This window comes from Danio rerio, chromosome 2 (assembly GCF_049306965.1).
Source record: "Danio rerio strain Tuebingen ecotype United States chromosome 2, GRCz12tu, whole genome shotgun sequence".
Lineage (NCBI taxonomy): Eukaryota > Metazoa > Chordata > Actinopteri > Cypriniformes > Danionidae > Danio > Danio rerio.
The window spans coordinates 34,040,001-34,064,706 of NC_133177.1; the positions used below are offsets into that span (position 1 = coordinate 34,040,001).

At 36.6% G+C, this 24,706-nt stretch overlaps 1 protein-coding gene and 1 long non-coding RNA gene across 2 annotated transcripts in view; one reads left to right on the forward strand and one right to left on the reverse strand.

Annotated features, from left to right (window-relative positions):
• Positions 1–24,706, forward strand: part of yes1 (YES proto-oncogene 1, Src family tyrosine kinase) — a 339,868-nt gene that overhangs the window by 50,707 nt on the left and 264,455 nt on the right. Inside the window, exon 2 of the mRNA XM_073915087.1 lies at positions 9,574–9,761. The gene's annotated coding sequence lies outside the window, so the exon portion shown is untranslated. The remainder of the gene's footprint in view (positions 1–9,573; positions 9,762–24,706) is intronic.
• The window catches only part of LOC137487471 (uncharacterized), a 30,446-nt gene continuing 9,768 nt past the window's right edge, over positions 4,029–24,706 (reverse strand). Inside the window, exons 2-4 of the long non-coding RNA XR_011006070.2 lie at positions 24,203–24,323; positions 5,536–5,634; positions 4,029–5,184 (exon numbers count right to left, since the gene is read on the reverse strand). This is a non-coding gene — a long non-coding RNA (uncharacterized lncRNA). The remainder of the gene's footprint in view (positions 5,185–5,535; positions 5,635–24,202; positions 24,324–24,706) is intronic.

The window sequence follows — 24,706 nt, forward strand, 5'->3', positions numbered from 1 at the left end:
ATATATATATATATATATATATATATATATATATACATACATATACACATACGCACATACATATACACAGACACAGAGACACACACACACGCTTTTTTTTATATTTACCCTTAAAATTATTGACTTTGTTTTGCACTATTTACCTATTAGGCAAGATGAGTAAATAAAGTACTTATTGCATAAACATGCATCAGCCACATTGTTACCATGTTTGCCTTACCTGTATCAGTTCCAATAACTCCAATTGATGTTTTCACCAGTCGCTGCACCCTTCGCACTAAACAGGTCAAGAAGTTTTGGAGTGTATTTGTCCAGCTGGGACATAAAAACCGATTCTTGTGGAACACCAGTACACCTTTGGAATTCTTCATTTATCTGTAATAGATCAATTGTTTGTCTGTTATTTGGAACCAAATGTGTAAAGAATTGGCAACCTTTTATTCCTATGTAATGAAATCCTCAATAAAACATGTGAGGTAAAGTTTTCAGTATGTGTTCCGCAAAAAGTGTGTCTAGCATCACATAAATATCTTTGTTCACCATTATTTGCCAAGCAGCATGTCATTGATAAATCATTTACCTGGGCAGCCCATCTTTCTTTAATTTTTGCACATCTGGGCTCTGGACAACCACTTCCATTCTCCCCCAGCTATATGTCCTAGCCATCATGTCATTTATGCTTCTGACATCTCTCTAAAAAAGCAACACAAATTAAAAGAAGAGTTTAGGTAAACATCAGGATCATTGATAATATTGCAATGCAAATAAACATTTAATCTTTTAAATTGAACAAATGATTTAAGGCAAATTAAAATATTTCAAACAAATTATCAAAAGATAAAGTTAAACCGTTAACAATTTTTATGATACATTGCAGTGATAGGTGGTAAAAATATAATGTCCTCATCTTTTTCAATCAAGCAGGAAATACATTTGTGACTACAAACTTAGCCGTTAACTTATAACTGACACATGTACGAGTAAGATAGCCCATGCTAGTGGTGTTCTGCTAGCTAATTCGGAAAGAGGCATAACATTTAAGACGAATGATTTGAGACAGAATAATTCACATTTACCAAAGCTATACTAGACAAACAAAATGACAATGTTTTTTTGTAAAAGTACACAAAACAAAGTAGAAACATAATCTGGCAATATATCTAACATTTTTCGATCCTAAGTTTGCGATAGTTGTTTTAAGATTAATGTTAAATTCCGTACTTTCGGTAAGGCCGCATGGCGCTTGCAAAACTGACAAACTTAACCGTTACTGTCACGAAAGGCGACTTGTTTACATTTTACAGTGCAATAAATGCGTGCTCAGTCGGCTAAAACCTAACTTTATGCAATGTAAATAGTTACTTACATGTGTTGCACGTTGTATAAAGACCTCAAAAACTCCACAGAACGCCGAAACTGGTCCGGTACAGGTATGAGCAACGATGTCGTTGCTCTGCATGCGTGCTGCGTCATGTGGGCGGGTCGTGAAGTTTTACTTTGGATAAAAACACTTAAATAGAGTTTTGTAGAAGCAATTTATTTTGAAGGTCAGTAAAACACATTTTTTTGATGGGTAATAATAAGTTACAAAAACAATCGCAATTTTTACTTATGTAAAACTTGAATTAATTCAAAATGGAAAGGTAATCAATTTATTGGAAGAAATATACTTTTTAAAATTAATTCCTATAGACAACACCCTTGAAGAACTTTTTACAGTGTGCTTTATTAAAGTTCACTCTTCATCCGCGGAATAATAGTCCTCCTGACTGGATGAGCAGTGCAGGTGTGGCGGTAGCCCCTGCTCCTCCTCCAGATGCTCCAGCGCACGGATCTCCTCCAGTATGTCTGCCGGTAAGCTGATCTCCAGCGGCCGCTCCATCAGCAGCAGTTTCCGGCAGTAGTGTCTCTCGGTGCGGTCTACGGGCTTCGGAGGGAAAAGCTCGGTGCTCAGCAGGGCTTTGATCGGCCGGTCCCGGAGGTTTATCCGCAACACGCGGTGCGGTCTCCCGGGCACCCGCGGAGGCCGAAAGTCCCACCAGTTCTCCTCGGTTTCCTGCAGGAAGTGCTGCAGGTTCCGCAGCTTCAGCAGGCTCCGGGGCCCGCGGGTGGGGAAGCGCAGCTCGTGCTCGAGCTCGAAGTCTTCTATCCAGTCCCAGTGCTTGGGTCTGGTCCTCCGTTTGACTTGTCGGCGGAAAGCCTGCAGCTGCTGGTATTTGCTGTGGATGTAGGAGCAGCACTCGTTTATCTGGGCCGCGATGGACCTCGCAGTTCTCGCAATCGTCTTCGCCATCGCGCGCTGGGAAACAGTGTAATCAGCAGTAAAGTGGAATGTAAGTTTGATAATCCGACAGAGAAATGACGGTTTAAAAGAACCCGCGCGTGTTCCGAGAGTGACGTCAGAGCCAGCAGCACGCGCCTTCCAAAAATGACGTCAATCCCAGCAGCCAGCAGTTGTTGTTACAAGTGATTATTTTCTGTACTTGATGATTTGGGGAACTTACTGTGTTATGAACGCTTTATGACTGTTCGTGACTTTCCTACTCACTTCAGAGATTATAATACTGTTCGTAGAGATATCCCCACTGGTGTAATGCATCTGGGCAATAGTCATATACATTACATTAAAATAATAAACATAATCATTTATGCATCACGTGGCACAGTGGGTAGCACAATCACCTCACAGCAAGAAGGTCACTGATTCAAGTCCCGGCTGGGTCACAGTCCAATCACATGCGCTTTAGGGGAATTGATCAACTAAACTGGCCGTAGTGTACGAGTGTGTGTGTGTAAATGAGAATGTATGCATGTTTCCCAGTAATGGGTTGCAGCTGGAAGGGCATCCGCTGAGTAAAACATTCTGGATAAGTTGGCGGTTCATTCCACTGTGGCGACCCCTGATTAATAAAAGGAATAAATCGAAAAGGAAATGAATGAATGAACAGATCCATTTAATTCCTCAGCAAAGTCATCGTATTGTTCTGTGAGGCAGATTCTGTTGGGTTGCATTAGTTAATAATGTAGACTGGAGAAAAGCTTGGTTGTTGCCTTATAAATACTTTCTTCCTAATAAAAATAAAGGCATTTTAAAATACTGCAATAAAAATTTCATTTATTTACAAATATGTTGATATTCCGAGTCGTTCTCCAGTTTGTGGTAAGGATGATGAAACTGTAAAACTTTTATTTTGTATGTGTGAATGTGTGAAGTTTTGGTTTGACTCGCATTATTATTTAAACACTCCTACTATCTTTAAGTTTAAAATAAATTATTTATTATTACATAGATTTTGCACATGAATCTGAAGACTTTGTCTTTTTTATTTTGTTAGGACTTTTTGTTTTCCACATTTTCTGATTGAAGTTGACTGCTTAAATCCTTCTGTATGTGCAACAACAAAAAATGTGTCCGATTTTTGTTATTACAGTTGAAGTCAGAATTATTAGCCCCCCTGTTTATTTTTCCCCTGTTTATTTACAGGTGACATTACCTGCTGTTAATGTCACTTGTATTTTCCTTCTCTTGTATCTCTCTTATATTGATCTCCTGATTGTAATTGTATATTTTCATTCATGAATTTAAGAAAATAATTGAAAAACATTTTTGCAACAAGCGATATAAGTGAACCATTCTATCTTTCGGATGAGACGTTAAACCGAGGTCCCGACTCTCTGTGCTCGTTAAAAATCCCAGGATATCCTTGGAAAAAGAGTAGGGGTTTAACCCTGGCATCCTGGCCAAATCTGCCCAATGGCCTCTGTCCATCATGGCCTCCTGACCATCCCCATATCATCACTGTCTTCATCACTCTGTCTCCTCTCCACCAATCAGCTGGTGTGCAGTCTGGTGCAGTATGGCTGCCGTCGCCTAATCCAAGTGGATGCTGCACACTGGTGGAGGATGAGGAGATTCCCCTCAATGTGTGTAAAGCGCTTTGAGTGCCCAGAAAAGCGCTATATAGATGTGAGGAATTAATATTATTGTTATCATATAGTTTAGATTATGTATTACAATACCCATAAAATTTGAATTAAATACATTTTATTAACATCTACCCCAACCTTCACAGTGTAAAAGCAGTAATATACTCGTATCATTTATTAAATTACCCAGTAAACAGTATTTTATTAAGGTCTACCCCAAACTTAAGCCCAACCCTCACAGTACGGTAAATATATACATATAATTGTTGTACAATGTCACAAAAATGATGCTATATTTATGCAAGTTGGCTCAGTGGTTAGCATTGTGGCCTTGGAAGGTTGCTGGTTTGAGTCCCGACTGGGTCAGTTGGTGTTTCTGTTTGGAGTTTGCATGTTCTCCCCATGTTGGCATGGGTTTCCTCCAGGTGCGATAGGGGAATTGATGAACTAAATTGGCCATAGTATATAAGTGTGTATGGGTGTCTCCCAGTACTGGGTTGCAGCTGGAAGGGCATCCACTGTGTAAAACATATGCCAGAGTAGTTGGTGGCTCATTTCGCTGTGGCAACCCCTGATAAATGAAGGACTAAGCTGAAGGAAAATGAATGAATGATGCGAGTATCTGCAGCTGTATCCCTTCTAAACTTTATCCATTAAAACTGAGAGTGTGTGTGTTTGTGTGTGTGTGTGTGGATCCTCATGGTGGTTTGAGGTGTCCAACTGATGCCTGTTGTGTACACAGTACAGTACATTTTCATATGTACTACAACATTGAAATAAAAAAAATAAAGTGCCTCTGATCTCAGCATTTGACATAACAAAACAAACTTTGCCCCATATATACAAAAGCAAATCAAATGCCCATATTTGCTGCAGACTTATCCAGAAACTGAAGAAGTCGGTGCGTGACTACCACATTGTTCCAAGTCAAACTGTCCATTGAACAAAAGTGGTGAAGCAAAGAAACAGAACCTCTGAGCGGCAACTAATTAACTAACTCAGAAGTTTTTGTGTCATGAATCAGGAGGAAGACTTTGGACGCAGTGTGTCAAGTCCCACAAAATGTCTTTGAAACACCTGAAATGTTTTGCTGAGTTGTGGTGGATACTGTAAGTTCATAGCCCTGGCGTGGTTTCCAAGACGAGTAAGTACAGGGATGCCCTCAATGATGATGCCCACCACATCTGGAACACGGCAGACATATATCTGCATATTGCGCATTTTCAAGTCTTCATAGACACTGCTCTCTGTTTTTCCCTGTATGAGAATAAACAGAACAATAAGTGGCAAAACTGAAAAAGCCATTCTGACAGTTATATTGTCAGATGATTATGATTTTTGCATAATGTAAAACAAGGATTTTATTTTTGTGAAACTGCAGTTAAAAATGACATTATTTTTTAAATCAAGTCTACAAGCAACTAAAAGTCCAAAAGGTTAACTTGGGACCCTGGTTCCTGCATATTCATTTAGGTGTTTGTAGGCGTGTTTCGAATGTTTGACAGAGCTCCATCTTTGTACTATAATTCAGTCAGACATAAGATTGATATCTGAGGAATGTGTGCCTTTCCCAAAAAAGTCAAACTATGCTTTTTAAACAATACTTACATAGTAGTCAGAGATCAGCTTTTGCCCACTCTCTCCCATGTATTCAATGAGGCATCTCAGAGCCACGTCTCTCTTCCTCACCACAGAGGTACTTGAATCCTATAGTTGGTAAGTGAATAATGAAAAAACTGAATATTGCAGGCAATATAACTACAAACGTAATTAATTCAAAATGGAAAGGTAATCAATTTATTGGAAGAAATATACTTTTTAAAATTAATTCCTATGGACAACACCCTTGAAGAACTTTTTACAGTGTAGTAAAACAACAGTTGTTGGATTAAGATAGAAAGTATCAGAACTAGTTCAAGTTAAGTATGATCATCACCTTAATTAACTCTTTAATTGTACATGTCGTTTTATTACATGCCTATATTACATTTAAACATCTCAATATCTATGGGTTTTGTGATGCTTCCAAAGTACAAAACTCTAGGATAACACAGAGATAACTAGCTCTATCTAAATTGTATGAAATGAAAATGCAAAAACCCAGTTTATATTCATGAACAGAGCCTAAAACCAGCATGCTAACTTGAGAAATTATACTAATCATAAATATTGTTAGTATTTTTTTGATTTGATATATCAACAGGTTGCTGGTAGTCTTGAAAGTTAAAACTATAGGCCTTTAATTTACTAGAAAGCTGAATAAAACTGCATATTTACGTTACGAAGCAGCTTTGGCTATTTGCTAATCAAGCTAAACTGCTTTATGTTGTTTTTGCAGGCATTTATAATATTTAAAGTTATCAGAGAACTGTCGAATAACATTGTTTCATACAGTACACTGCAAACACATCTTTTAATTAACAGTTTGTTTTAGCGCATGATTTATGAAGGTTTTCTGTTTATGTTTTTGATTCAACCATGATCTTTGCTCCAGCTACTTTAACGTTGACAATTGACCTCTAACTGCCTTAAAGAGCTCATTTGAGTGACATTGTTTCTATTATATTGCATAAAAAATTATGGTTGCATATTATTTTACTGTACTTAATGTGTACTTACTGTGGTATAAGGAAAGTGCTGGATTGTGTAAGATATGTAGGTTGAGGTGTAATGGTAGGTTATTTGGTCACACATTACTCCGTGTCTGAAATTACTATAGTTACATTGTATGTACTTGCAATAAAGCACTATATAGGACTAATAAAGGAGAAATAAATCTGTACAATAACAGAAAAAGTCCTATCAGTTCATTACAGTTTTTTTTTACAATAAATTACATGAGCAACTCAGAAAAATACATCATGTTAAACTACCATTATGTCAATACAAATATTTTAAAGCATTAATAAAGGGAAATGACTGTTAATTAAAAAAAACATTTGTTAAATGAACTGATTTGAGTTATTAAAGTGTACTCATGAACACAAATTTTCACTCACGATTGCCACTTTGTCAATGTTAATATTAGACCCTGATTGTAAATCAAGTGAAGTTTAATAAACTCCTTAAGACTAAAAATAAACTGCAGTTGGATTTACTCTAAACATTTTAATTGGCACAAAAATACTTAGAAATGGCAGGTTGAATTTAATGTGAAATATTTTAAGTAGAAAGACTGATATGGCATCAATTTTGTAAAAAATCTGCGCCGCTAACAGTTTATAACACCAAGAGTTAATTTTTTGTCTGTGTCTGCTTGTGCATGTGGGTGTATAAATGGTCATGTCTCACACAGGCGGTGGGGATAACAGGCTGTGGCTGTAATGGTCATCCATCAATCACACAGACAGCAGTGAGGTTCAGACTTTGAGCATCCCTCTTACATGCTGTGCTGGCCATTACCTGCCTTATAACCAGACATGACTCTCTGTATAATGGTTCCCTCACAAAGCATTACACCGAACAGAGAAACACACCACGTTCTCACTTCATAAGGCTGATCTGAAAACACACGCTTAGAGTGAGTTTGTTTGATAATCATTTCAGCTCTCGCTTCCACTCACACTGATTTAGCCGTTAATATAATTTGATTACGCTCTTTCAATGTGTCAATGTTATTGACTTGTTTAGTCAAGCCAGTGAGAGATGGGAAAACAGGCAATCCTACTCTCTTATCTGTTCGTCTTGTCTATTTCAATGAAAGTCACTTTCAATTCAGAGTAAAAAAAAAAATAAGAGAAATTTAAAAATTAAATGAAATAATCTCATTTTGAGATGAAAAGTCACAGTGCTGCAAAATAGTCATCAAATGAAAGTTGCAGTATTAGATTGAAATGAATTGTGAGATATTAAGTCAGAAGCTATATGAAAAATGTCGCCATTTGAGATGGAGCTGCCCTACAAAAATGACTGAGTTATGAAATCACAATTCATGAGAAAAAAGTGCCATTTATAATATATTCACATTGTAAAATATGAACTCATATGAGATAAATTATATTGTACTGAAGTAAAAAAAAAAAAAGGTTTGAAGCAAAGTTGCAATATATGAAATATGAAGCCACAATTATGATGATTACAACATAATACAGTTTGAGTTTTCACTTCAAAAATGTAATTAATTATTAATTACATCAGTAACATTTTATTTAAATGATTTTTGCAATTACTTTGTCTAAAGAATATTAGATTTACTCAGTAAGTAATTGAATTACTTGACTCAGTGCTCCATAAAATCCCTATACAGTAAATCTCACTGCAATAAAAACTCATTTAATCCTTTAAATCCGAGTCAGACCTTTAAAAAAAAGACACTTAATGAAAGTTAAACAATATATGAATCAAAATACAAAATGTTTCAAAGTATTTAACATTTCTTAAGCATGTGCAATTATGAGTCCTTCTTTATTATACAGTGCTTAGCATATACAAGCACACCCCTCACAAATTTATCTTTTAAATTCAAATTTTAAATAGGAAGCTCTACAATATTATATTTGTGCATACATTAGAATAGTCAGTACTGAAGCCAAATCTGGAGCTTATCTAACAAAATAACTTGTGATAACGGTCCAAAAAGTAGTACACCCAAATTTATGTTATAGAAAAATATTATATACAAATTTTAAAAAGCGGAAAAATCAAAATGAAGCAAAAAAATAAAAAATAAACGAAAAATAAAAATAAACATTTTGTTGATATTTTGTAGGTTGTCATTTTTTTGCATTATTTAGCTTGAATTTAATCGTGTTATATTTCAATTTCTAAATATGTTTGGTGAATAAAATCTTATTTTAATAAATATATCAGTTAAATAAATCTGTTTTGTTTAAATGCACCAAAATACATTGCCTGAATTCACTGAAAAATGGATAAAAATAAAATTTTTCAAAATGGGTTTTACTCAATTTTGCTGAGCACTGTACACTTGCAATTACAGTAAACATATTCATAAAATTATATAAAGTGTCACTGGAAAGCATAAGGTTGCAATTACAATGAAGTTGTTATATACAATATAACATCATATTGCAGGTATTAGAGAAACAAGGTTATGATATGAAATATTAAATCACTGTGAAACGAAGTTATAAATGATAATAGAGTCTCAATATCAGACACAAAGTAAGTCCACTGTATAATATAAAGTCACAGTTTTTGACAAACAAGTTGCAATTGGAGATCTAAAATCAAATTATGCCAAACAGTCACAATATGAACTATAAAGTCACATTGCGAGATATATAGTTGTAATGACTATAAACCAAAGTTTGATTATGCTCCCAAGAGAAATCATGTTGAAATGTTGAGACAATGTAAATTCATACACAGTTTTAAGACATGCATTGGCAATTGAATAAATAAAACTCTGAGCTGCAAGAAATAAGAAAAAAATTGTGAACTATAAAGCAAACATTATGAGGAAACAAAAATGCGATTTGTAAGATATACTACACAAAGTCACTGACAAAATGCTATTGCAAGGTCAGTCTTACAAAGCAGACTGATATACTGTACATATATCACCCTCTTTGTAAACAGCTCACGCTCTGTAGGGGGTTTTGGCAGTATACTTTGTTTGGACTCGGTGCCTCTTGTCACTTGTTATTGTGAACGTGAGAGCCACTTTCTTCTCTTCTTTCTTAGGGAGCTGCTGAGGTGAGCGAGGAGTGGGACTTCAGAGCACACCGTGAGATTTTATGGCTTCTCCGCTGAGGGATGCCTTAGTCGAGTTTCATCAGAAGCCCGCGCTGGCATCGTCTCTTTATCCTCCTCCTCTCTGCTTCTATGTGCACCAAAGGAAGCTCTCAGCATCTCAGTCTGCCACTAAACAGGTAGAGATCTCCCCGAGCAAGCTTCCCCAGAAATAGCTCCCGTATACAAGTCTTTTATAATCGCACAACTTTGATCACAGAAGTCTGTAACGTATACGCATCGCCTCCTTTTTGCGGTTTTGAGCATTTTGTATTTGCATGCATAGTTCTGTGGGCAATATGCTTGTAATACATGCGATACAATGGAATTTTGAGTATTCATCGTGGAGTTCAATTGTTTTGGACCACTGTAGGGATTTTTGCATTCAAAATACCTGTTTAATTTGCAAAAAAGAGGTACTTATAGGCTACTTGCATAAACTGAAATATTGTAATTGAAGAGTTCAGATGCAAAAATCTCTAAGTGCCATTTAAAATTTTCTAATAATATTACCATTTTCTCAGGCTCCTATGTCTTAATTTAGTCATTTTACTTTTATGACACGGAACAGGTCATTTTCATAAGCATAAACATAAGAGGCTGAATAAAATGCTCATTGTAGAAAACAATTCTAGATGGCACTTAGAGATTTTTGCATCTGAACTCCTCAATTGTATTTTAGTTGCTTAAGAGCACACCGAGAAACTGAAAGCAACTTTCCATGTGAAATTAGCAAATCATCTGTTCAATGAATTCATTGATACTGTATGACTTGAGGCAAATACAGCAATAATAATATTCAATTCAATTCAGTTCAATTAAACATAAAGAAAAGGGATGTTGGACCTAAAACTGATTCACACAAAATTATTCTCTGTTTAAAAACTATTTGAGTTTCTTTGCTTCTGTTGAACACAGGAAAAATAATTTGAAGCAAGTTGATGGTACCCATTGACTTCTATAGTAATGTTTTTATTACACTCAAAAACAACAACAACAAAAAAAAGATTGCCGCTGCTTGTTCAAACTATGTTTAAAATGAGCTGAAACAACACAACACCTGTAATTTCTTCAGTCAATTTATTTGTTTTATGTTCAGTACACTTAAATTTGTAAACCATTAAGTTCACTTAAGCGTTTTGTGTTGGAACAACATGAAGGAATCGTGTTGGTCCAAGTACTTGATTAGGGGATTTGTAGTTCCCAGCGTGTTTTGTCTGGAATTAAATTAAGAGAGTGAAATATTGACAATAAAACTAATCTTAGGTGTTTAAAGTCAATCGAAAGATTTGTTAGAGTTTAATCTTCACTTCGGTTTAAAGATTTAGAAATTTTTCATGTAATGCTTTGAGTTTTGAGATTATCGTCTTGCGGAAGCACCTATGCTTTGGGTGTTGGCAGCTTAATTAGCAAAAATGCAGTTTGTTGCTTTGCTCAGTGAGCAATAACTTTCCTAAGATTAGTTCTGAGTTCAGTCTCAAACAACTGTTTATGTAACTCACAAAAAAGGCCTAAAGGGCCCTTTTAGTTAGTCTATTTAAGATTACTTTAAAGAGATTCAAAATGTATGACACATAATAGACATGATATTATCACACCTTTGAGTTTAAGTTAAATACAAATATTAAATAAAAAAGTTTTAACTTTTGTTTGATAAAATCATGTTGGACCAACTAAAATGCATTTAATTGTTACAAAAACAAATAGTTGGTGCTAAACAAATTTATCAGGTGAAAATCCTGCCCTCATTCAATAAGTTATTTTTTTTAGAGTACAATGGAAGTCAGTGGGTACAATCAACCAACCTTTTTCAAAATATCTTCTTTTTTTATTCAACAGAAGAAAGAAACTCAAAAATGTTTAAAGTAACATGAATGAGAGTAAATGGTAAGGTGATTTTCTTTTTGGGATGAACTATTAATTTGGTGCAGTGATTTCAAATATTTCTGCTCGATGAACATATATTCTTTTCCCAAGAAAAGGAAAGAAAGAAATTATTGCAATATCCTAAAAATTTGCATCAAAATGTGTTGATGTACTTTAGACAATATATAATAATGTGGAATATACACATAACTAAACCTAGAAAATACAAGTAAAGTCTTGATGTGTGTTGCACAATAAGTTAACCTAATACGTGCCTGTGTGTAATGTTTTTTTGCCTACAGTACTATGGAAGTCAATGGGTACAATCAACCTACAATTTTAAAAACCTACTTTTTTTATATACATGTATTTGTGTTAGACAGAAGAAATAAACTCAAAGTTTAAAATCACTTAAATAAGAGTAAATGATTTTGTCATTTTTATTTTTGGGTGAACTATTTAATATAGTGCAGTGATTTCATTTTTTAAAGAAAGAAAGAAAGAAAGAAAGAAAGAAAAAAAGAAAGAAAGAAAGAAAGAAAGAAAAAAGAAAGAAAGAAAGAAAGAAAGAAAGAAAGAAAGAAAGAATAAAGAAAGAAAGAAAGTCATTCCTCCCTGTGTATTTTTATGCTGGCTTTGAGCATTTGCATTTTTATGTTTTCATCAAGCATATTTTATTGCAATATCCTAAAATTTGCATAAAAATATGTGGATGTACTTTAAACAATATATAATATTGTGGAATATAAACATAAATAAACCTGAAAAAATAGAAATAAAGAGACTAAAACTTCAAAACACAGTCATTTTCATTGGTTTTAGCCGTGATATGTGTGTTGCACATTAAGTTAACTTAATACGTGCCTGTGTGTAAAAGAGAGAGAAAGTGTGTGGGCTTGTGTACACATGTGTCTTGGTCTTTTACTAGAAAGACTAGGAATCGACAGTGACCTTAAAATCTGATGGATGGCTCGCGCGGCGGCAGAATACAAAGGCAGACATGACTCCCCTTTGGCTTAGCTTAAGGTCGCCACCGATGGCTCTTGTCTGGGCGTAAAAGACAATTCATTTCCACCAGCCTTAATTTCAGGAACCCAAGCATCCCCTGTCTCCACCTCGTCATTGCTAAAGACGTCAAGAGGAATTAGAGGGACTGCGAGTTTAATTAATTTCCAGGGAGGGCAGAGAGTGGCATTAGGAGAGGTGATGGCGCTCTGCGAGATTGACAAATCTGGATCTTTATTTGGGTCTCAGTCATCTAACCTCGTCCAGCTGCATTCTGATATTTGGCAAAAATGTCACCCGAGTGTTTTCGACCATCATTGTGCGGCAACAGTGAACGGCATTTCAAAAATAGATACAGGCAATGAGACGGCTTAATCTAATAAACCTGTATTATGGCTTTCTGTACTGGACAGAATCGTCTTATTGTATGCAGTGCATCAAATGTACTGAAAGCTCCCATCCTGTTTTGTCTTTTTGCCAGCTTGCCCTAGGCTTTTTTCACTTGTCATATTTAGAAACTGCTTAAAATATATGTGAGGATTCAACATAATTTAGTTTTCAATGAAGCATGTTACTAAAGCAGCCGAAGGGGTAAGACAGGATTCATATGCTATGGCTATGAATATACAATACCTCGCAGACTGCCTCTGAGAAAACATATGTGAAGTTCAAACCTGTCACTGACTTTTACACCTATCATAAACCTTTTTTGTAACAGATGTTTCAACTCAGTGTGTTAATGAAAATGAAAATAGATAAACCAGGTAAAGCATTTTGTCTTCTTTGTGTTGCACCTTGTGACATGACTTTGACATCATTCATTGACATCTGTTTTTGGTTCATTTAGATGTATTTACAGTCCATATTTCAGTTGAATTGCAAAACGGATATGGAAGAGGTCATATTTTCAGTTCATCTTTTCAGAGGTCTCACTACACTTATTTGGTGTGCATACCAAAATTTGGATGGCAGCACACTTATTCAAATGAACTGCAATAAACAAAGCAATCACTCCAGAGTTTGTTTTAATTAGATAAAATCTGCTTTGAACAGCCAATTATCACCTGTACACAGTAATTTAATATAGTCATATTTCAATAATTATACTTCACCCTAAAATGTTAAGTTTGCCATTAGTTTGGTAGTCCTCAACGACAGGCTGATATGTAAGGTCAAAAAACACATTCATTGTCTAATAATATGCATTAATTTTTACTGAATTATACCAAACAACTCGGATATGATTTGTTTAGCAATTTATTTTTTTAAATTCCTTGCAGACTGTGTGACACTAATCTGCGGTGATGACTCAGTCTGTTGTGATTGGTCTACTCCGTGCATCACGTGTCAGAAAACAGAACGCCAATCTCTACTTATCAACCATTGCACTAAGGTGTTGCAGCAGCCATGGTAAAGATTATATGTGTGAGGCCAGAACATGATAAAGGACTGCAGTTTGTACACCAGCATATTGCTTCCTCATAATTTTCATCTTCCATCCAGTAATTCATTCATTAATTTTCCTTTGGCTTAGTCCGTTTATTTATCAAATTTCGCCAGGGTTTGTTATTTATCATAGTTCACCCAAAACTTATCCAGCATATGTTTTATGCTGCGGATGCCCTTCCAGCTGCAACCAAGCACTGGAAAACATCTATAAACACTCATTTACATGTATACTTGCATTTAGCTTATTCAGTTCCATATATATTTACATTAGATGTCGCCTACGCTATTGTTGTCTTTTGGAAGGAATGCATCAATAGAGCCGCCATTTTAATACAGGGTAGTGCTGCTGTGAAATGAATGTGGGACCAAGGTGCAGTGGAGGACTGGCCATCCAGAGCCAGAAATATATAAACATATATACATATATCATATGATCTATGACCACAGCACAATGGTTAGGGTTATAATGTGGTATTGTAGTAAAAAATTATTTTAAGCTACTGTATGATTTCTCACAGCTTCATTTTAGGCAGTAAAAAACTAAATAAATAACCTCAGTGCAATCTTTGCAACATGGTAATCTGCTACAGTGTTTAAAGATTTACCTGGTCTGCCCAATGAGGTAGGCAATGTTTAAGAGCAACAAACTGACTCAAAAATCCATTTGAAAAGCAACTTGCTTAAATGACTCTTTTTTTATTTAGAGTCGATAACTTTACACATGGCGCGCTTTTAGATTTAAACCTAAGCTGGATGTTTTCATTCACTTAGAGCTGTTACACACTCTATGAAATGTTATTTGCGAACATCCATAAAAGGGGCAATTTAACATTTTTTTAAACTTTAGATGACACAGATTATATAGAAAACTTAAGATGTAAAATTAAGTCAAACATCATTGGTTCTCATAAAGTATTTCCCATGATGTTTGTCACCATATTTAATATTATCACGTTTGGATTTAATAGTGAATATTAAAAATGAAAGATAAAAAGCAATGTAAAATTCGGTGCATCACATTAATTGATTGTGTACCTCTTAAAACTGGAAACATACTAACTGAGTCACATAGATATTTACATTATATGTTGCCTACGCTATTGTTGGATAGAATGTGTCAACAGAGCCTCCATTTTGGTACAGGGTAGCGCTCATTTGAAAGGAATGTGGGACCAAGGTGCAGTAGAGGACTGGCCATCCGGAGCCAGAGATATACTGTATAAACCTAAGAACACATATCTATAAGGAGTTTTCTCAGTGGTCAGTATGCAAATATACATTTTTTTAAATAACAAAAATTATAATTTTACATCACTTTTCTACATCAATGGTTAAGTGACCACATGGGAGTTCCCAACAAAAAGCATGTGTTTGTGTGCATTGAGTGCATGTTCTGGCACTTTCACACAGCTTTCACTTCTACTTCTAATAGAGGGAGCGATTCGTTTGTAAATGAATCTCTGTTATGAACAACTCATGTCGACCATCGATATCCCTGCGTCTCAATGTACATATTCACCGTTTTGATCTAAATCATATATAACATTTGTATTATTCAACAATTAAGGGTAAAAAGTGTGCACATTAAGGCACAGGCACTGTTATCGGGGACACTTCAAAAACTAGCCATTACTTCACTTAGACACAATAATTTAAGTATCTGACAGCAGTGTCTTGTTGTTCTATTTCCTTTCCATTGTTTGCTGATTTTATTCAACAAAACGTAAAAGTCCAGCATCTTCAGATGGCTTTTACTCTTGGCTAAATGTTGTTGAATAATTTGTCCAGGGAGCACTGTACAAATATGGCGGTAGTGTCGATGCATACTTAAAGTCCATATGCGATATATAGTATATATATCTATGGTTGAGTCATATGGATGAATTTTACCCTGCAACACCTGCATCATTTTTGCAGTTTGAATGGTTAAAACATTCTTAAAACATCATCTTTTTTTGTTCTGCAGAAGAAAGTCATGTTTGAAGGAGGAAACAATTACACACCATCTTAAACAGCGTTTATAAGATCTATTTTTGCCTCTTACTAATACACTCACAGACATCAAACAACTTCATTTGCATCCTACATTTACATTTGCTTAATTCATGCATGCATTTTAGGGATTTGTAAGCATCATCACTTCCTTGAAAGGCACTTACTATTTTTACCAGCTCTTGCCTTTTTTTTTTACCAGAACAGACATCATTACGCACTCCCATGGGAATCGACTGCTCCATGAATATTCCGAAATGAATGGATCGTCCCCCGTACTTATTTACAAATCATCCGGTCTGGATTGGAGCTAAATAATCATTAGTGTGGATGAGAGTGGGAGGCTGTGCAAGAGAATTGGCCTGCAGCTCTAAAGCTCAGGAGGCTGATGAGGCCGGTGTCAATGCACAAGATCAATAAACGACAGGGACGTATTTAATATCGTTTCTCAGCCCTCCTTTCCCCATAGACTGAATCTCTCTGGCTGGAACTTTCCTTCGTCTCTCATTTCAGCCGCTTTACCCTGTGAGAATGAAGGGGGCGGTAGATTTCAAAGCTAATCCTTTCCCAGAACCTCAAACCTGTGCACATGTGGGAGTATGTCCAGTTAAAGGCATGGGAGGGTTACTTTTAAGATATATTGTACTAGTTGTTAAGAAATACAATCTGTAAGATATCATAATGCATTCCATTCAACAGCATAACTGAATTACACTGGATTGATTCAGCACAAGGCGCATTTGTTTAAAAACATGAAAACCAAGTTAAGAAAAAATCTTCCAGTATGGTACATTAGTTTAATTCATGGAAAACAACGACAAAAAAAGCTCTTAAGCTGTGTTACTTTTTAAATAAATCTTGTTTTAAGGATTTCTATTATTTTCAAGACATTAATCTTTGTGGGCATCATTTGTTCTGTGAAGTCTTGCTATATAAACGATATGGAATTGCTGATATGGAGTTCTCGCTTGACACGATATGTAATTATGCTTGCACTTCAGAAAAAATAATGATTTCCTAATGAGTTTCTAATTAGTTTTGTTAGAATGTTTTTCTGCAAAAATACCTTAATATACAGTAACTAAAACAAGATAAACTACTTCCACAAGACATTATAAGCTGCTTTATGGGCTGTTTTTTAAATACATGTGTATTTTATCTTAGGCCAGATATACACATTTTAACTGTCTCATTTCTTGTTTGTATTTACACATTTACATAATTTGTTTCAGATACTGTACTTTTATCCACAGTGACTTCGACAGGGCCATAACCCCCATAGACACTAAAGGAATGCAGGTCTCTCTAAATAATTTGAAATTTGATCTCCCAAGTTGACACTGATGCTGTCAGATTATTATGGTCAATTATAGTTGTGCTTCTAAGTGATTCAACAGTGCTTGTCAATGTTAATAATACTGAAGAATAGTGTGGTGTATCATTTGGGGTTATTTCGATACCGGTGCTAAATCAATACTTTTAATACTTTAAAGGTGCATGAACCAATACGTATGAGCCACAAAATTATTTGACAAAGTACACATCAATTTATATTTTATTTATTTGAATTGCAATAATATATTTCCTTTTATAATTTGATTGTTAGCATGAATGCAAAATTTGCATTATGCAATTAACATTGCATTAACCTGTGGAAAGGCTGTGATCAAAATCAGGGAACTTTTTTTTTCTAGGGTTGTGGCATGTAACTACATTTACATGGACATCAGTAATCTAATAATTTGCATTAATCTTAATAAGACAATAATAGTGACGAGGGCCTAAAAGAAAACCCAAACCTTCACATATATCAAAAAGAAATAGTTTAATATAAAAGGTAGTTAAATATTTACTGTTTTTACAGCTGTTTTGTGGTATATCCGTTTATCAGTTCGCAAGATTCTTTTTATTTATTATTGCAGGACAAGACATATTTTATATTTTGCAGTTTTTCATTTTTAAAAAGGCCTCCTGACCAGTATAAAGAATTAGAGAAAAATATTCATAAGAATTGCTTGTTAAACCGACAATATAAAAAAGAGAAGATGATAAAATACAAGGACATGAAACAGAATGTAGTATGCCGTTATAAAGAGTAAGCTATTTTGAACAGACCAGTTTTAAGTCTGGAATTAAACAGAGGGAGAGAGTCAATGTTGCGGATGTCAGGCGAAAGAGAACTCCAGAGTTTGGGAGCAGAGCGACTGAAAGCTGTGCTCCCCATTGTGGTGAGACAGACAGAGGGAACAGATTGGTGATATGGAGATCAGACAAATAAGGTGGTGCGAGGTTATGGATGGCCATGAATGCATGCAGGAGGATTTTAAATTAGACTCTGGGTTGGATCGTAAGCCATTGCAGGTCTTCTAAAATAGGAGTGATATGGTGAAAAGACGGAGTTTTGGTGATGATGCGGGCAGCTGAGTTCTGGACCAGTTAAAGCTTATGGAGGGATTTCTGTGGAAGACCATAAAGTAGAGTTAATGTATTACTTAGCTGAAAATTATTTATATTAACAAATGCTAAATACTTTTTAATTGCAATTATAATTAAATACAACCGCACATTTTATGTTTTATAGTTAATTGTATTATATAATTTATATTATGCTGCTTTATTAGTTGTGAATCTTTCATCCTGTCTGCATGTTACTGCTCTTTACAATTGTATGTAATAATGGATTAGAGATTAGAGAAAGAGTCCAAGTGCTGGAGAGTGGATCCGTCGTGGTCCATGCACACTCCCTCTGATGACTCATCTGCTTGTCCTGTCTGTTATATATGATAGTGAGAAACTTCATTATGACTGCAGCGAGATACAGATAGATGCTAGAAAGCATTTTGCAACATTTCCGTAATGGTCTTGATGCTTTCCTGATTGACATTATTGCCAACTGCTGTTCTGCAATTGAGCTCCATGGCAGCTAACAGAAATGATGAGATAAGCTCTCTAAATATGTTAAGTCATCTAATTTGCTCCTTTATTGCCTGTCAAAGATAATTACCCAGTCAACATGTCTCAGCATCCTTTCATAGCTTAATTGATGCAAATTGTCACACCAATAAAGCGGTAATTGTTTAAAAAACACCTTAAAATAACTTCTTCCGCTCAAGTAGCCCATTTTAAAGCACTTTGCACTCACAGCCGGTCGACAGCAAGTTACACGCTCTCTTTATCAGGAGGTCACTATTAATGGGAAGGAAGTGATAACATGTTTCACCCATTTCACACTAACAGTAATTTGCTGGTGAGTCAAATGAGACCAGTGCGACTCTCCATTGCAGATGGGTTTTAGGGCCCAAGTGTGATCTTGCCTGACCCCGTCTAACTGGCAGGGGTGGGACTGTCCATGAACTCTTATGACCCATGAGCAGCTGAGTTACTGAATGAGTGACTGATGGGAAATGAACTGATGACAGATGCCGACTCCTCCAGTGACTCTTGCACCACTGTCACAACCATTTTGGGATTACGGCAGTTCTCACCTCTGTCCCCTGAGGCTGCGCTTCTCAACATGCCGGAGGCAAGTAAATTTCAGGGCTGAAGGGTCTGACATCGAGACAGAGGCTGTCCTGGGTCGAGAAGAAGATGGCATATCAAAACTGTGTGTGTGTGTGTGTGTGTGTTATATTAATATATATTAACACATTTACTCACACCCATGCATGTGCGACGGACGGACGGACGGACGGACAGACAGACAGACAGACAGACAGATAGATAGTCAATATTGACATGATAGCATCACGCAGTTGCTGCACATCCACGATGCGAGTCTCCCGTTTCACCACATCCCAAAGGTGGTTTATTAGATTGAGATCTGGTGACTGTAGAGGCCATTTGAGAACAGTGAATTTATTGTCATCTTTAAGAAACCAGTGTGAGATGATTCACGCTTTATGACATGACCCGTTATTCTTCTGTAAGTAGCTATCAGAAGATGAGTACACCGTGGTCATAAAGGGATGGACATGGTCAGCAACAATATTCAGGTAGGCTGTGGCGTTGACAAAATGCTCAATTGGTACTAATGAGCCCAAAATGTGCCAACAAAATATCCCCCACACTATTACACCACCACCACCAGCCTGAACCGTTGATACAAGCAGGATGGATCCATGCTTTTATTTTGTTGACGTCAAAGTCTGACCCTACCATCCGAATGTCGCAGCAGAAATTGAGACTCAGACCAGGAAAATCTTCTATTTTACAATCTTCTATTGTCCAATTTTGGTGAGCCTGTGTGATTTGTAGCCTCCATTTTCTGTTCTTAGCAGACAGGAGTGGCACCCAGTGAGGTCTTCTGCTGCTGTAGCCCATCAGCCTCAAGGTTGGACGTGTTGTGCATTCAAAGATGCTCTTCTGCATACCTCGGTTGTACCAAGTGGTTATCTGAGTTACTGTTGCCTTTCTTTCAGCTGGAACCAGTCTAGCCATTCTCCTCTGACCTTTGGCATCTACAAGGCATTTGCGTCCACAGAACTGCAACTCACTGGATATCTTCTCTGTAAACCCTAGAGATGGTTGTGCACGAAAATCCCAGTACATTGGCAGTTTCTGAAATACTCAGACCAGTCACTTAAATCACCTTACTTCTCCATTCTGATGCTCAGTTTGACCATAGAGATTTGCGTTAATGTGCAGTTCAACAGGTGTACCTAATAAAGGGGCCAGTGAGGATAGATTAGATAGATAGACAGACAGACAGACCGACAGACAGACAGACAGACAGACAGACAGACAGACAGACAGACAGACAGACAGACAGACAGACAGACAGACAGACAGACAGACAGACAGACAGACAGACAGACAGACAGACAGACAGATAGATAGATAGATAGATAGATAGATAGATAGATAGATAGATAGATAGATAGATAGATAGAGTTTTGCTTTGTGAACAATTGGCTGACATCAAAAAGAGTACACATAGCAAAACCACAGTACATTAGGATGACAGAAACATTGCTCACATGAAAAGTGCTTATGACATCACACTCCTACATCAAGAAGAGCAATGGTTTTGGGAAACTGAAGCATGATGTCAGCTTTTCATTTATTATTTATTCTCAATCCCATCATCTCTTTTCAGACCCTTTTTGAAAACCACCTTTTGGCTTTTTCCCTCTCAAATGAGTGACATTCAGATACGTGTGAATCTTACACAAGAGGAAAATGCTTTCTTTGAAAGAACGTATACCCCTCAGTGAAATCAAGTTACCTGCGGTGCTCCAAACAGTTCTTAAGCAGGATTTGGAGGTTTAGGATAATCTTAGGGCAAATCCCCAGAGGAAAGGAGTGTACTGAACTACTCTCGTGGGTTTGGCATCTCTTGAGTTCTGATTTGATTTCAAGTGATTCAGATGAGTTTAAGGCTCTTGTAAAGAACGTGACTCCCTTCCGTTGTGTTGTTGTATCAGCAATGGCTGTAAACAATGGACAGTTCATGCCTCTGACACTCAATAGAGTTCAGCAACAGTAGGTTTGAGCCACATTATTTGTGTGACCTATTGTCAGACTGCTTAATTATTGCTTTTAATATTTGGCTCCGGCATTAATTATTTTGCAACTGCACCTTGGTGAAGGGATTTGAGAAAGGCTTTTGTGCTTGTTGTACTTGCACAAAAGACCTTTGTGCTTAATTAATTCAGATAAAGAAGGGGAAAAAAGCGAAAGCGAAAGCGTTAGCTATTTTTTGAAGTCGTATCTTATTCATAATTGTCCTGGGTGACACAGTAAAGAGCGGATGATATATACACGATTCAACAAGCATTTAATAGCCTTTATATTCCCTTGTCAGGCGGATCACTTGACAATGCAGTCAGCCCCCCTGCCAGCCTCTGCCATTTCTAGGTGTTTCTCGCTACTGGAGGTCTATGGAGAATAATGGCTTTACTGGGGGGAGGCTGGATGCAGCAATATGACGACAACTTCTCCAAGAAAATAATCCTACGAGGTTTGAGTGTTTGTGATTACATAGGCACATACATATGAGGAAAACATATATTGAGGATCCACCCCTGTATATTAATATTACTGATTTAGACAGGCATCATCCTGTGCAGTCAGTGCACTCTGGAAGATGAAACCCCTCATTAGCTCAAATGTTAACCGACATTAACTTTCATATCCTGAGAGATATGAAAAATCATGTCTTTTTCTTACGTCACGCTTTCAGGGTTATTAATAGCAAAGAAGCGGTTATTTTTAAAAGCCTGAATCTTTTAATTATTTCATTATGATTTAATATTTATACCGGAAGACTGCAAATCTGGATCTGATCTCATTTCTAGCTACTGATTGTGAGGTAAAAAGCAAAACAATATCTTTTGTTGGCACAGCATATGTGTTTGGAATTTATAAATGCTGCTCATGAATCCTAATATTGAAACTCTAAAGGCTCACAGATGTTTAGAATGCAGTCTCATCAGGATTTCTCAATATAATACATTATTAGAGCTTTATTAGCTGCTTATACGCTGTGATCCCCCTCTCACACTATTCCTCCCGGCATCGTAAATAAATCTTGCTCATTAGCAGCCCGTTCCCCTTTCAATGAAACTTGCTTTATGAAGAAATGATACATGATAGTCCTGCTGCCATCGCTCCATCATGAAATAAAAACCTCTATTGTACAGAATGCCAGGGAGTTAATGGCAATTTATGTTACTATAGTAACACAGAAATAGTGTAGTACCTGTGTGTAATGTAATGTGTTGCAGATATACCAATTATAGCATTACACACCATTCCAGAAATAATAATGATTCTTTTAAAGCGGCGTGAGCATGTTTTGAATGAGACCCCTAACTGTGTTCAAAAAGCAAGAATGAAATCTCACAGTGAAAAATTCCCAAGTTAGATCTCACATTCTCTCAAGAAAAAACATCAAGCTGATTCAGACGACTGAGCTGGTGTTTCACGGCAGTGCCACTAGAGTTCACTCTAAATCAAAAGTAAAATGAGGCAAGATAACAGATGCATACTCATCCAGGAATATAGAAACACAAAAAGGCATGAATCCATCTTTTTCATACTTTACCAACGCTGTTTTGTTTCTAAGAACTGCCGGTTTCCTTACAGTAATTGAGATTCCCAACAACACTCAAGCAGTAGAATGCCAATTAGACAAGCTATTTTGTAGCCCATCAGAACTTTATCGAACACAACATTATTCCGTACTTACAGACTGTCAATAGTTTGCAGGAAAAGCCAGATTAAGAGCCAATATCTGTATTTAACATTGATGAAAATTGCTGTGAAAATCGTATTAGATTAGACCTGAACATCTATATTCCTTTGCGAACAACGATGGTTCATTGAGGCGCAGAGTAAGAGTTCATGTTGCCTGAGGTCCAAACGTGACAAATATTCATTATAAGGCATTAATAATTGAAAGCCCACTCCCACAGACGCAGGAGCTGACACACACACACACATTGCTCTGGCACCAGTGCTCTTGTTTTATTTGAATTTGAGAAATATTAACTAGAACTGACTTGATCTTTTAGGCTGCAGCTCCAATTATCACCTCGCATGGCACTGAGACGTTTTCATGTCTGCCAATTAAACACAAGCAACATTTAATAGGACAGAAGGAGAATGCTTGAAGCCACCCGCCACATTTTACCGCAGTGTGAACCTTTATTCTCAGCCTCACACCTGTTTGATAAAAACATACGCATATTTGTTGCAGATAAATTGAAAGCACATTTAAGATGGCTATGCTTGCTCTGACTTTTTTAGTCCAGTACAAAAGGGCGTCCGTATACTCAAACTAGTGACCGGTTCTTAAAACAGCTCTTTATATTCTGCTCGTTCAAACACTTCTATTTGGTTTTAACAGAGAGCTGTGGTTGTTTTGGACAGAGCGCTAAGAGGAGAGTGTCACCTCTGGGCTCTGAAGAGACACTCAATCAGAGACCTGGTGTAGGATGTTTTCAGTCCAATCAAGAAAGGACAAAAAGAAGCACCAAAACTCCTGCCTGTTAAGATGAACTGACAGGCCCAGAGGTGCGAGAGGGAGATCTCTGAGCGAGGGGCTTATGAGTCAACTTAAGACCGAGTCAATTAAGTCCGTGCCCTGACCAACACTGCTGACTTTAATAAACTGCCAAGCGCATAGAATCCAATAACTCATGGGATGAAACGGACATAATTTTGACAGAAAGGTGAGTCTGGAGATGAATAGATTCCAGAACTGTTCCTCCACACTGCTGAGGGTGGGCTAAGAAAGCAAACAAATGCTATGAAGTAGTTTACTCACTTTAGATGTTATAATAAGACAGGCTCAGGTGGAAAGCTCGATACTGGAGCGCAGGCTCTCGTTAAGATGAGGGAAATCCTATCTTTACGAGTCTCCATTTCCACTTCTTTCAGTCACTGGTCTGTAATGGGAGAAAAATACACAAGGCGCAAGCGTTTTTGAAGAGAATATTCACAAAATGTAACATTTGCTTTTAACTCAAGACCCTTGAATAGCAGGATCGCTTTGATTCTCATAAATCACTGCTAAATATGAATTCAAGGAACACAAAGCCAATATTGCATTATTTTCTGCCTTGGTTATTCATGTTAATCAAAGGAAGAGGAGATGCAGAATAATTTCCCCTGTTGACAAAGCCCTCATCTGACTCTTTTTCAAAATCATAAGGCACATGACTCATCTCCAAGTAAACAGCCCTTGAGGTGTTGCATTCAGTGGAGGAGAAATAACATCAGGCATTTATCAAAGCAAAAACAATTTCGGATTCGATATGTCACTGCAAGA